This window comes from Ceratotherium simum, chromosome 13, assembly GCF_057802395.1.
Source record: "Ceratotherium simum simum isolate JZ-2026a chromosome 13, ASM5780239v1, whole genome shotgun sequence".
NCBI classification, from domain to species: Eukaryota; Metazoa; Chordata; class Mammalia; order Perissodactyla; family Rhinocerotidae; genus Ceratotherium; species Ceratotherium simum.
The window spans coordinates 13,501,375-13,515,409 of record NC_141912.1 but is presented as its reverse complement, the minus strand read 5'-3'; the positions used below and the strand labels follow the sequence as shown (position 1 = coordinate 13,515,409).

The following is a 14,035-nucleotide window of genomic DNA, read 5'->3' as shown; positions in this document are numbered from 1 at the left end:
AACATGCCAGGGGCCAGGGGAGGGAGCACAGAACCATAAAACGATGTATCAAGGAACTGTCATGCCATCAAGAGGAAGAATAAGAGAGAATAAAGCCAAAAGTAAAAAGAGAAGTGAAAGAAAGCAGGAGGCAGACATATAGACAAAGGCAAAAGACAGATGTACACCTGATGAGAGCTGAACTGAGTTTCTGGATCTAACTATGTGTGAAGGCTTCTGTGAGCCGATAAATCCCTTTTTTGCTTATGCTAGTTTTTTGGTTGGATTTCTGCTACTTACAACACAAGGAGCCATGATAAAATTACCACGCTGTATTTGACTTTGAGAACTTATTGTTTTTAGATCTAGGTTCCTACTTATTACTACAGAAATTATAAATAATTGGATAAAACAACCCAGAGCCAATAGGAATTCTTTTAAAATTTCATTTCCACGTGTGTGCACACACATGAACGCACGCACACATATACATACAAATTTATATACACAAATATACAAATGTCATCATACATATTGTTTGTTTATTAGTGGTCTGTGTGTGTATGTGTGTTCTTTTTTATCTGGTTAATTTCTCCTCTTCACTTCCCTCTACCCATATCAGCCTAAATGCTACCCCCTTACCCCTAGTAACCCATATTAACTACCTGGTATGTTTTCTTCCATATATATTCCATGTACATATATTTATCCATGTACATATACTTGTAAAGACACACATAAGCACAATTTTTTCCATTGTTTTTTTCTAACTACTATATAATACCCAGTTTTCTGCATCTTGCTTTTCCCATTCAATACTGGAAAATCTCTCAGTTCAACTGATAAAGCCCTAAATTCCTTTTTTAATGGCTGCATAATATTTCACCATTCAAATGTATTATAATATAGCCGACCATCCCTCTCTTGGTAAGTATTCATTTATCTCCATTTTTCCCCAACACAAACATTACTGCAGAACACAACCTCGTAATATACATCCTTACATACAGGTGTTTTTATTTCTTTAAGAGATCAAAGAGTGGAATTTCTGGATCAAACAGATATTACTTCTAACATATGATGCCAGATTGCTTCCCAAAAAGACTGTAACACATACTTCAACCAGTAACAGGAGTACTCTTTTCCCCTAACAGCAACAGATGTTATTGAGCTTTTAAGTTTTGGCCAGTGTGAGGGTGATAAATCATAATCTGAGTTTGAGTGTCTTCTCATTTGTTGGCCTTCTGCATTTGCTCCTCTCTGAACTAAGTCTCCATATTTTTTGTTTACTTTTCTATTGGGTTGTTGGTTGGGTCTTTCTAGTCAATTTGGAAATGCTCTTTGTCACTGCAGGTACTCTTTCCCCTGTATTGCGAACATGTCCCCTAAATTCACTATTTATTGGCTTTGCTTAATATCCTTCGAAACACAAAATATTTCACTCTTTGTACAGTTACATGTTTATCTTTTCTCTTGTAGCTTCTGAGTCTCCAATCTTAGTAAATACTGCTCCTAATAACATGTCGTTATTTTCTTACAAAATTTGTCTTGCTTCATTCTAAACTTTTTTTCATTTTTATTGTGGTATAAAATAGGATCCTAATTTTATTTTCTTCCAGGTCAACGGCCATCTGTGTCAATCCCGTTTGTTAAATAATCCATTATTTTCTGATTAACTGAAATATAATCTCTGTCATATATTAAATTTTCATGCTTTCTGAAATCTATGTCTGATTTTCTACTGTATTCCATTGATCTAGCCATCTGCCTCAACCATAATAATTTGAATACCATGCCTTTTGAGTATAGTCTGATACCTGGTAAATTAACTCTCCCCTCAGTAGTCTTTTTTATTAATTCATTCAACTATTTATTAAGGGTCTACTACATTCCAGACACAGTTATAGGTGCTGAGGATTCAACAGGGAGCAAATCCCTTCCCTCATGGAGCTTATGTTCTAGTGGTTTGGAGGGAGGTGGCAGAGGAATTCTTCTCTTGGCTATCGCGGCACTTGACCTTCTGTTACAAACTTGCAGATCATTTTATCAAATTGAAAAACAAATTTTGGGGATTGGAATTGGAATCGCATCACATGTATACTTCAATATTAAGACAATCCAAGAACACGGCATGTCTCTCATTTGTTCAAATCTTGCTTTACGTTCTTTGATGAGACATTTTCATTTTCTCTCTGTTTCATGCCTTTCTTTTAAACTTATTCTTTAGTATTTTTTTGTTTTTTTCACTATTCTAATTTTTTTCCATTTTTCATTTCTAAGAACCTATTGCTCTTATGGGGGAAGGGGCCCTTGATTTTGTTTATTTATTTTGAATCCAGCCACTTAAAAATTCTCTTATTCATTCTAATAGGTTTTATTGAGAGTCTCCTGGATTTGCCAGCTATACGATCATATCATTAGGAAAAAGAGATAGTTTCAGCTTGTCTTTTCCAATATTTATTCAGTTATTTCATTTCCCTTGTTTTAATGAATTCACTAGAAACTCCAAGTTAACTAATAATTCCGACAAGAATGTAAGCTCCACAAGTCAAGGCCTTTTGCCTTCCTTATTCATTCCTCGTATCACAGAAAAATAGCCTGGTTCAAAATAGGTGCTGAAAAGATATTTGTTAAATGAATGAGTGCAGAGTGACAGCAAGGCTGTTTAGTTCCTAATATTAATTGTAATTCCTGTGTGTTTTGCTGTTTAGAATGATACTCACTGTTGCTTTTGGTAAATGGTCTATTATATTAGTTTCTTTCCATTCCTTCTGTTCTTAATTTATACTTTTTATTACTAAAGTTTATGCATTTTATTAAATGCTTTTTCAGCATGTATTGATGTGATCACATGGTTTTCTATCTTTAATTTGATCACGTGAGGGATTGCACTGATAGATTTCCACTCGTATTTTTGGAATAAACTCTACCTAAGTCATAGTGGGGGGTCTCAAATACACTGATGGGTTCTATCTGCTAATATTTTATTTAGAATTTTTGCATCTATATTCAACATTACATTTGTCCCTAGACTTGTTTTTGTACTGTACCGGGTTTTGTAATTAAATGTATGCTTATTTTACAAATTAATTAGGAGCTTTTCATCATCTCCTGGAATCGTTTAAATAAGGATAAAATTATTTGTTTTTTAAAGGTTACATAAAACTCAGCTGTAACTCCATATGATCCCAATGCCTTTTTAAACAATAGACCTTTAATCACTTTTCCAATCTCTTTTATGGCATAGTCTTATTCAAATTTTTCACTTCTTCTGGAGTCAAATTTGGACATTTACATTTGGCAAGGAAATAATTCAATTTTTCTGGTTTTTCTAAGTTGTTGCCGTAAGTTAAATGCGGTTATCTTTGTTATTTTCTTTGAATCATTCCTGCATCCCTGATTATGTCCTTTTTCTCATTTCTAGTAACTTTTTTACTCTTCATTAATTTCCTAATCAGAGATATAAATCTTTATATCTATTTTATTATTTCAAAGAGCTATTATATGTATTTATCCTTCCTATTATTTTTTATTTTATTACTTCAGCTTTTATTATGCTCTCTTTCTAATTTATTTTAGTTTGTCATTCCTTTTTCTCAATTCATAATAAGAGTACACTTTGTCTTCATTCTTAAATAATGAAAACATCTAAAGGCTGTAAAATTTCCACGGGCTACAGCCTTCACTCTATCCCACAGCTTCTGGAATAAATCATGCTCCTTTTATTAATTTCTAGATACCTTATAAACTGACTTTTGTTTTCTCCTTTGAATCAAAGGTTATAAAGAGTATTTTTAAATTTCCAAATAGCAAAGTTTCCTTTTTATTACCTTCTGTTAGTTATTTCTAATATTATTGCATTATAATCTGAGAACAAGATCTATAAAAATCTCTTTTCCCTTGAATTCGTTAAGGTCTTCTTTGTGGTAAAGCATATGATTGAGTTTTCTAAGTAATCCAGAAAAGAATATTCTGTATTCAAGGGATGTAAGGTTCCAGCACATCTGTTAAATATAACTTTTTTATTTATTCAATTTCTCTCTCTTAGGAGTCTGTACACGGTTAACGCAGGTTGGGACAAGTGAGAAAGGTTTATTAAAATGTCTCACCATAACTATATTTGCATTTCTAATATTTCTGCTTTACAGATTTAGTGGCTATGTTATTTAACATATACAGGTTTATTTATCTTCTTCATAAACTGTGCCTTTTTAAAATCATTATATAATGTCTTTCCATATCTTATTTATGCCTTTCACTTAAATACCACCTGTCTAAACCTAATGTTGCTAGTTCTTCTGACTCTGTATTTGCCTGGGATCTTTGTCCATCCTTTTGTTTTCAACTTCTCTCACTTTGTTTCAAGCATTTCTTACAAACACTATATAACTGGTTTTTGCTTTTTAATTCAGTCTAATAATATTAAAGTTTTAACAGGAAAATGCAGTTCATTCGCATCTAATGTAAAGACTGTTATATTTGAACTTACTCTTTCCTTCTCACTTAACTGATTTAGAAAACTTTCCTCTGCTATTTTCTCTCTTCATCTTGAGGTGTTTCTGATTAACTGTTTGATACTATTTTCTTGAGTATTTTTGTTAGAAAATGCGTGACGATACCTTTGAATTCTTACATAGGAGGTTTCTTTCACCCTGACAGGGAAACGGCACCTTACTATGTATGTGATTTTCAGGCTGCCAGCTTTTCGTCTCCATGGTCTACAGAAGTTAATCCACTATCTCTAGCTTCCTGTGTCATAGACGAGAAATCTGCTGCTAGTCTGATACGTCTTAATGGCAGGTAATTTGTTCTCTCTGCCTGGAAGCTTCTAAGATTTTGCTTTTTATTCTTAACGAGTTCAAGAACTTCTCCAATATATACAGAGATGTCTTTTTTCATAAATCTTGCTGGGAACTTGATGAGCCATTTGAATTTACAGACTCATGTCTTGATCTTTAAGCTCAGAAAATTTGTTTCTTCCAGTTATTTAACTACATATTGCCTTTCCTCCATCTGTTCCTTTTTTTCCTTCTGGCTCTCCTGTTACTTACATGTTATATTTCCTATATATATTTTCTTTTTTTTTTTTTTAAGTTTATTTATTTTTCCCCCAAAGCCCCAGTAGATAGTTGTATGTCATAGCTGCACATCCTTCTAGTTGCTGTATGTGGGACGCGGCCTCAGCATGGCCGGAGAAGCGGTGTGTCGGTGCGCGCCCGGGATCCAAACCCAGGCCGCTAGTAGCGGAGCGCACGCACTTAACCGCTAAGCCACAGGGCCGGCCCTCCTAGATCTATTTTCTCTTGTGATTTCCGTCGCTTTATATTTTTGTTCTATGCTTGTAGATTCTGCCACTTGACTGACCAGGCTACATCTCCTTCACTCATCTACTAAAATGTTTGATTCGAAAATCGTGCATTTCATCTCTAGGAAGTCCTTTGGTGCTGCATTTAAATCTCCTTATGTGCTCTTACTATTTTTTGTCCGGTCGTCATCCGTCTCCAGCTGCCGCTCTATGACATTACCACGTGTTCTATGTGTTCTCATGGACTGTCTTCTCTTTGGCTCTGGTGCATTTTTTCTGTTATATCACTGGAGTTCAGGTCTGACTGTTGGAGGACTCACGTGACTGCACTTCTGTGAGTGGTGGGAGTACAGTGGTCTCTACTCCTGTGGTCTAGCAGTATGACAGCAGGCAGGCGCCAGGGCCCTGCCAAGGCACCAGGGAGGAAGACTTTCTGCTTCGAAGTCTCCTCACACTCTCCCAGCCTCCAAAGGACTCACCCCAAGTGTTCATTTCTCCTTGGTCTCTTGTGGGACACACACACACACTCATGCATATAGAATGGGGTGAGGGCAATTTCAATTTTCCTCCCAGGAGTCCCCCAACCTCTGCAGGTCAAGCTCTTTATAGTATCCCATGCATTCTGATCCTCCCCTAGGACTCATCAGATGCCAGTCTTCAGTGCCAGCCCAGCCAAGGAAGAAAGCCCCCACCTGTTCCCCCTCACCTTCAACTTCCACAGAGCTCAGGACTCTGCTGGCTCCAGGAGTGGTTTGGGTCAGAAGAGGCAGACAGTGTAGAATTGAGAATGGCAGCACAGTGAGCCACTTTACCTTGCTATCTTGCCAGAATCCTTGTCAACTGTAATTCTTGGATTTCTTTTTTCAAACATTTATCCAGATGGGAAACACAGCAATTTGTGATAAAAGTTTAATTTGAGGAGAACATCGGCAGTCCTAATCATGTTCAGTGAATATTACATAAAAAAAGTATCAAACTGATATTCATCCCTAAGTTCATAACTATTCTTGAAATTCACTTTTTAAAAAACTCTCCCTTTTACACATTCTTCTGTTTCCCTTCTACAGCAAACTGTCTATCTTTTCTAAATAGCACCTTTCAAGTTCTACATCTTATTTCAGAAAGTTGTATTAGCACACACCAATTATATCAAAAAGCCATTAGATAAAAATTATTCATATTTTTCTATTTCAAAAACATTCATATATACTTTTAAAAACTTAGATGTTTGGGGTCTTTGCTGTTTGAATCTTAGTCTGTTTGGGGTCTTCTTCCCCAGTTTTTCAGAATATAACTCTTCTATTTCAATTTTAAATTTATTAGTAGACCATTTTATCTACATATCCTTTGCCCTTCCGTATCATGTGTAGTAGTACTGTCTGCAGATGTGGCTGTAATAACTATCCACAGCCCTGCAAGAACTTTGCAGTGTGACTTTCTGTTCATCCCATCAACAGGTAGAGGAATCTGCTTCCCCACCCCTCAAATCTAGGCTGGCCCTGGGACTCCTTTGACTAACAAAATAAAGCTGAAGTGACTTTGTGAGAGTTCTGAACCCTGACCTCAGGGTGCCCAGCAGCTTCTGCTCTTGCCCTCTTGCAACCCAGGCTCGTCTCCCTGAAGATGAGAAATCAGACAGCGAGAGAGAAGCCCAGACAAAAGCCAGCACCAACACCAGTCACGTGAGTGACACCGTCATAGACCCACTGGCCTCAGTTGAACCACCGGTGACTACAGCCAACTGAATGAACGACCCCAAGAGAGACCAGCAAGATTCATCCCTACAGAGCCCAGTAGAAAATGCTGATCCACGGAATCATGAGCAAATAAACAGCTGTTGTTTTAGGCCACCAAGTTTTAAGGTGGTTTGTTTTGTAACGATAGATAACCAACACATCCCCTTTCCAAACTAATCCAAAGCTAATCTCTGTCCAAAGAAATTATTTTCCTCATTTATCAATGGTCATCATTCCTACCTAGAAGACTTGCTTATGTGCTTTGAAGCTTTCTAACCCTGTAGTTCTTGCAATTTTTGTTCATGTTAGGAAATTCTTGGTCAAAAGACAATTTCTGTATATTCTTCTGTATATAAACTTTTATAATTTTTATTATAATAACTTCTGTTAACAGTCTCTCTAAGAAGCTCAAAAATTTTAGAAACATTGCATAACCTTCACAATAGTGAAGGGCAAGTATAATTCCCATTTAGTAGATGTGTAAAAGCCCAAAGAAGGTAAGCATTTTTTCCAAAATTACATGAAAAATCAGGACAAAGGAGGTTCAAAAAATATGCTGTCACTGTGATCCTATTTTTTGCCTGTTCAGGGCTCTATCTTGTGTATCACTCCACTGTCCATATGAATTAATTTTATACACCTCAGGGGGAGTTTAGGTTCTCTCAAGTATTTCTCATTCAGGTTTCAGTTAGCCTGCATCATGCTCAGAGTCCATCAACCATTTTAATTTGGCATTAACAGGACAGGCTACATTTTTCTCCTTATGAAACAGTAACAACTGCCAAGTTTCAACTCTCATTTCCTGGATCCTCCTCCCAGCCTGGAAAATAAACAATATTAACATTGCTCTCTACATGACAAGCAATATATTTTAAAGGGCTCGCCAACAAAAAAACTGATATAAATTAAGAAATTGTCATTCCCATTATCTCTAGTTTCTGTTGTGAGAGATGGTGGGTGCTAAAGCCTTGCTTCTATCTTTAATTTCTTTTTATGCAAAATGGAACATCACTCTTCAAACATTTTCATTTCATGATCATCAGTTTTTATGACAGCCTAAATTCTTTGACTAATAATTTTATCCCCCAAAATATACGAGAGATGCTGGCATTGTAGCAGCATTCTTCTTCGTGAATAATCAAGGCAGGACACTGGTTTTTAAGCTCAGCTATTGATAAACGACACACACTTGCCATCTCTCAAATGCCAAATCTCTCATTCACAAAACCCCATGCTCCAAATCTTAGTATTCATGGCACTTGAGTCTCAAATTAGGCTTAAACCACACATGTGGCATCTACTCTCAAGAAAGTCCAGCTTTTCCATCCGGAGATTCATTAAGTTGGCTTCCAGTTAGAGTTTGCAAGATTCATATTCCTGTTAATAATTACTAATCACCAATAATATCCTAGTCTCAGTCCCAATTATCATAGTTCTTCCTTAGGGAACATTAATAATGTTTGAAATTTTGTATAGCATGAGACTATCAGAATTGAGGTTTTTTTTCTATGTCTTTTCATTAAAAACAATCCCTCTTGCTATAATAAAAGGCTCTGACTTAGAAAACCCTAAAAGAATAGGCTCAACAGATGCCGAGCACTCATTCTTGAAGGATCAACAGCTGACTCTAAATCAATTTAACCTGCAACACCGATAACCCTTAATGGTTGCTTGGCAGCATACTGAGCACTTCTAGAAAACTTCCCTCAAAGATTAAAACTCTTTTAATCCTCCAAGACCAAGCAATTTAATTTGATGGATAATCATAATCTATTTATTAGAATACAGTCAAGTTAATGATCTAGAATTCTAGGCTATTAATTTTGGATGAGAGGCCACTATTTACACATATGAAGGAGGGATTTATGATGCATCGTTTGCAAGTGGTTTTAAACCAATGAATGTCCAGCAACAAGGGATAAAAAACAGGTACCCCTCACTCCACATTGCTGCAACCTCAGGACCCTGGATGTGCAGGCAGGCGCATGACCATCACTTGCAGGCAGTCTGAAATGGAAGCACTTAGGATCTGGAATAAGGGGATCTAGATTTGGGACCTGGCTCCGACACTGACTGGTCATATGATCTTGCACTAAGAGATAACACCTACCTCACAAGGCTGTTATGAGGATCCAATGAAATCAAATAGGTATAAATATTTTGCATAAATAAGCACTATACGAATGTGATCAGAAATTCAGAAACAACGTATCCATTGATAATTTTAAAGTACTTCAGCACTCGAAACTGAAAGTAGATATAAGAATGTGCATTGAACACGGTATCAAAAGGTACACAGGTTTTCTGTCTATAGATAGAGCACCCAGCAAGTAAAACATAATCTACCAATTTTGCAATATTGTTAATAATCTCAACTACCTGATGAGTTGAGAGGAAATTTCATTATTTTTGGTCTTGCTTATTCTATCTAAATGGGGCACTAACAGATAATGTATAAGTCTTATAAGTTTAAATCGTTTGCTTGGTGCCTTACTCTTTACTTGGAAGAGGCAAACAAAGATATAATTTAAAAAGATCACGGGTTAATAGGAATACAGGCTGCAAATTACATTATCAAAAGTGACTAAGTCCTTTCCCATGAGACAAATCTCTTTACTGTTAATTCCTTCCTCCATAATTTCCCTTGGCCAAAGTTTCATAAAACTCTCTAATCGTATCAAGAAAGAACAAAATGTCTACAGAAACTGACGTAGGTGACTGCACCGTTTCTGCAATTTCAAACTTAAGGAGAAGTGGGTTAATTATTTTGATGCTGATTTCACTAAATGAAACTAATACTACAACACAGAAACTCAAGTGTTCTCTCTTCTTCAGATAGAGAAGAGAGAACATTGTAACTGTTCTCTCTTGAGAACAGTTGTAACAGCCTTTCTTTTGGAAGACAGAGGTAATAGACTTACCAGTCAAAAAAGTATATGATTATACTCCTGAAGCCATGGCTGAAAATCACAGACTTGCAATATATTTTTATCGATATATTAGCAATTGATAGGAAAGTCATCTTGAACTGCTATAGAAACTCACTTAAAAGAGCAACAGTTTGATCTTAATCCTTGATAGACTGACGATGTAGGCCTCTTTTGATGCTATCTCTTTCATTTAGTCATTCAACAAGTGTTAATGCCTACTTCTACCAGGCTATGTGCTAGATGCTGGGGATGCAAAGACAAATAAGATGAGATTTCTGAAGGCAGAAGTTGATTATAAAGATAAATGGATCCTTTTCTGCCCTCATCTTGTTTCACATCTCAAGACCTGTCTACCCAATGACCACACCCTTCTCCCTGAAACCCTCTCATCGTTTCTATGATGTCACACTTCTTTTCCTGCCCACGCTTTCTCAATGTTCTCTGCCAGCTCCTCTTCCATCAAATCTCTAAATGTTGGAGCACCCTTGCACTTGGTCTTGAGCCATTGTTCCTTCTCTATCTGCCCTCTTTCCCTTGGATTGTCTCATCTACTCCAACACGTGCAAATACCACCTGACAACACCCCCAATTTTGTGTCTGCAACTCATACCTTTCCTCTGAATTCCAGACTGCCTACTGGACACCTCCACTTGTACTCTTACAAACATTTCAAATTTAACTTAAATCTAAGACAAGTCTTAATCGTCAACTCTAACCCCCACCCAACATAGCCTCCCCATCATAATAAATGGCACTACCATTCTCTCAGTTTTTCAGGCCAAAAACTAGGAGTCATCTTTGATTCTACACTGTATCTCACTCCTCACATCCAATCCATTGGCAAGTCAAGTCAATTCTACCTCCAAAGGATGTCTCCAATCTTCCAACTTCATCCAGTCTTTGACCTTGTCCATTACAAAACAGTCTCCTAACTGACCTTCCTGCTTCTAATCTTGCCCCACTACAAACGATTTTCTTTGCAACAGCCAAAAGTGAGCTTCTAAAATTATAAATTAGATTATATCTATTCTCTGTTCAACAGTTTTCCATTACATAGAGATTAAAATCCAAATTCCATACAGCAAGGTACCGTAGTCCCCTCTTATCCACAGGGGATATGTTCTAAGACCCCCAGTGGATGCCAGAAAACCCAGATGGTACCGAACTCGAAATATACTATGTTTTTTCCTATACATACATACAAACCTATGATAAAGTTTAATTTATAAATTAGGCATGGTAAGAGATTAACAAGAACTAATAATAAAATAGAACAATTACAACAATATAATAATAAAAGTTATGTGAAATGTGCTCTCTTTCTCTCTCAAAATATTTATTGTAGGGGCCCGCCTGGTGGCATAGTGATTAAGTTTGTGCACTCTGCTTCTGTGGCCCAGGGTTTGCAGATGTGGAACCCAGGCGGACCTACACACCACTCATCAAGCCATGCTGTGGTGGCATTCCACATACAAAAATAGAGGAAGATTGGCACAGATGTTAGCTCAGGGCCAATCTTCCTCACCAAAAAACAAAACAAAACAAAAAAGCACTGAAAATATTTTATTGTACTGTACTCACCCTTCTTCTTGTGATGATGTGAGATGATACAATGCCTACGTGATGAGATGAAGTGAGATGAACGACATACGCATTGTGATGTAACGTTAGGCTACTATTGACTATGTATCCTCAGAAGGAGGATCATCAAGCTATGATGATGTAGATGGCTGGGGATCCAACAAAGGGACGATTCACATCCCGGGCAGGATGGAGCAAAATGGCAGGAGATTTCATCATGCTACTCAGAACAGCACACAATTTAAAACTTACGAATTGTTTATTTCTGGAATTTTCCATTTAATATTTTCAGACCGCGGTTGACTGCGCCTAACTGAAACTGCAGAAAGTGAAACTGCAAATAAGGGGGGACTACTGTACTGTAGTCCCTGCCGTCCCTCCAGTCCATCTTGAACTACTGTCCACATTGCCTTCCTGTCACAGAGGCCTTTGTTAAGTTCCATGAACAGTCCGAGTCCATAAGTTCAGTCCATAAGAGTCCATGAACTCTTTCCTGCTTTAGGCTGTTTCCTCCATGTGAAATGTCCTTACTGAGCTCTTTCCTTCTAATTGATCTCAACTTCAATATAAAGTCCTCAAAGAGGTCCTCCTAATTACTTTGTGTTAGAAATCCCTTACCCTTTGTTTTCTATTACAGCACCCTGTTTACTTTCTTCAAAAAACTTACAAAAGACCAATTTAACTAATTAATTTGTTTGCTCTCAATTTCCACTACTAGAATGTAAATTCTAAGAACACAAGAGCCATTGATATGTTGTTTACTATTGTAGCACAAGCACCTATCATAAGCCAGCACAGAGTAAATACTCAACAAATACTTGTCATATACATAAATATATTGAACCGTCTCCAGATCCTCCTATCTCCCCCAATCTGTGATGGTACACCCTACCCTTCTAAGTGTGGTGGAGTCAGTACTTTGTCTTTACAAATATTCTTGAATACTATAAATTTCTAATCTAGATTTTTAAATTATAAATCCAATATCCCATAATTTCCATAAAAAAAAATCGAATCTGATCAGCTGAACTTCCCAAGAAATCTTTAACCATAAAATAAAATATGTAAAAAGATTTGTAAATCATAGCATCTAGGAAGCCCTCAATATACGCTGAACAAATGAATGAATTCCTTCTTTATCTTCATCACTGAAAATCCTCAGTTTTCATAAACATTTGTCCACATTCAGCTTCAGGCTTAGGCTCATCAAAGATACCTATTAATGAAATTCATAGAATACAATTCCTATAGGATTGTTTCTCTATAAATGTCCAGTCATCAACCTGAAGAGGTATACTTTGTCCTTAAGGCTTGTAAATTTTCTCTAAATGTTTCCTTATATACTAAGCAAAACAGTTATCACTACTCTATCTCAATACTCACAGCTTTCTCAAAATTATAAATACAGTAAAAGCTAGAAAGACGTCATCTTTATAATATTATTCTAAAATAAAAACAAAGTCACAAAAATATTTTTCCCTTTTATCTCTCCCGAAAGTGTTTTGCTCACGTCCCATAATTCTAGAGAATACCTTCTCTCTTCTCCAGTATTAATCAAAATAGCTATATCTCCTGAAATGAAGTATATTTATACTTACCAAAGTCCAACTGTGCTCTGACTCAGCAAAACGTGACCAATCCAATTAATGAAATGCTTCAATTAATAATGGGCAAAAAGAATTCTAAAGGAAAAATAAATCACTTTCTAAATTCTACTACATTTACTATATGTCTTCATCCATGCTTGGCAAGAAGAAACAGAAATATAGATTAAATTTTATCGAATTGATTGGCCTTGAATGGCTTTTCTCAATAGGCCTTTTCAGACTCAATCTTAATGAATGTGTCACTCTGTAACGCAGCTATATAATATGGCATTATCGATTGATATATACTCAGCTATGAAGATCAGGATAAAGTAAAAAGCCGCAATTTTTTTAATGAGATAAAAATGGTATTTGTATAAGAAAAGCAGCACACTGTTAGGAAAGATAGCTCTATCTTTATTACATACTATGGATAAGTGATTTTGTCATGTGACACATACTAAACATTCGCATCCTCTAAAGGCAAGCCCAGAAGAGCATTGCTTCCTTTTTTATCAGCCCAGAAAATAATGAGTGTGGGGAAGCTTTTAAACTATGAAAAAAATTCCTCCTAATTTCAGGGTTGGGAGAAAAAGAGCTCAGCAGCTGGTATCCCTGAAGATAGTCAGAATTAGTCTGGAAAACCTTCATGGAAAAAAGAAAAACTTGTAGTGGGACAAGATATATTAAATAGAGAAAGAATGTGATAGAGTAGTCTAAAGCAGAGGACAGCCAGCAGAACGGGCCAAAGCAGAGACAGGACGCAGCAGAAGATGAAAATAGACAGCTATGGGGAGACAACTTTCAGAAGGTTTAAACCCAATCTTTTCATTGATCAACTAGCAACCAGAGGCTCCATGAGTGACATGAATACATTTAAAGGGTACCTCAAGAACACGGTGGACTCTCTTCTCTTGG

The 14,035-nt window shown here is 36.5% G+C and overlaps 1 protein-coding gene across 8 annotated transcripts in view; it reads right to left on the bottom strand.

Annotated features, from left to right (window-relative positions):
• Positions 1–14,035, bottom strand: part of RNF182 (ring finger protein 182) — a 75,200-nt gene that overhangs the window by 20,449 nt on the left and 40,716 nt on the right. For 3 of the 8 annotated variants that reach the window (XM_087438025.1, XM_087438029.1, XM_087438026.1), the window contains one exon: positions 13,130–13,213. The exons of the other annotated variants lie outside the window; for them this stretch is intronic. The gene's annotated coding sequence lies outside the window, so the exon portion shown is untranslated. The remainder of the gene's footprint in view (positions 1–13,129; positions 13,214–14,035) is intronic. 8 annotated transcript variants of the gene reach the window in all.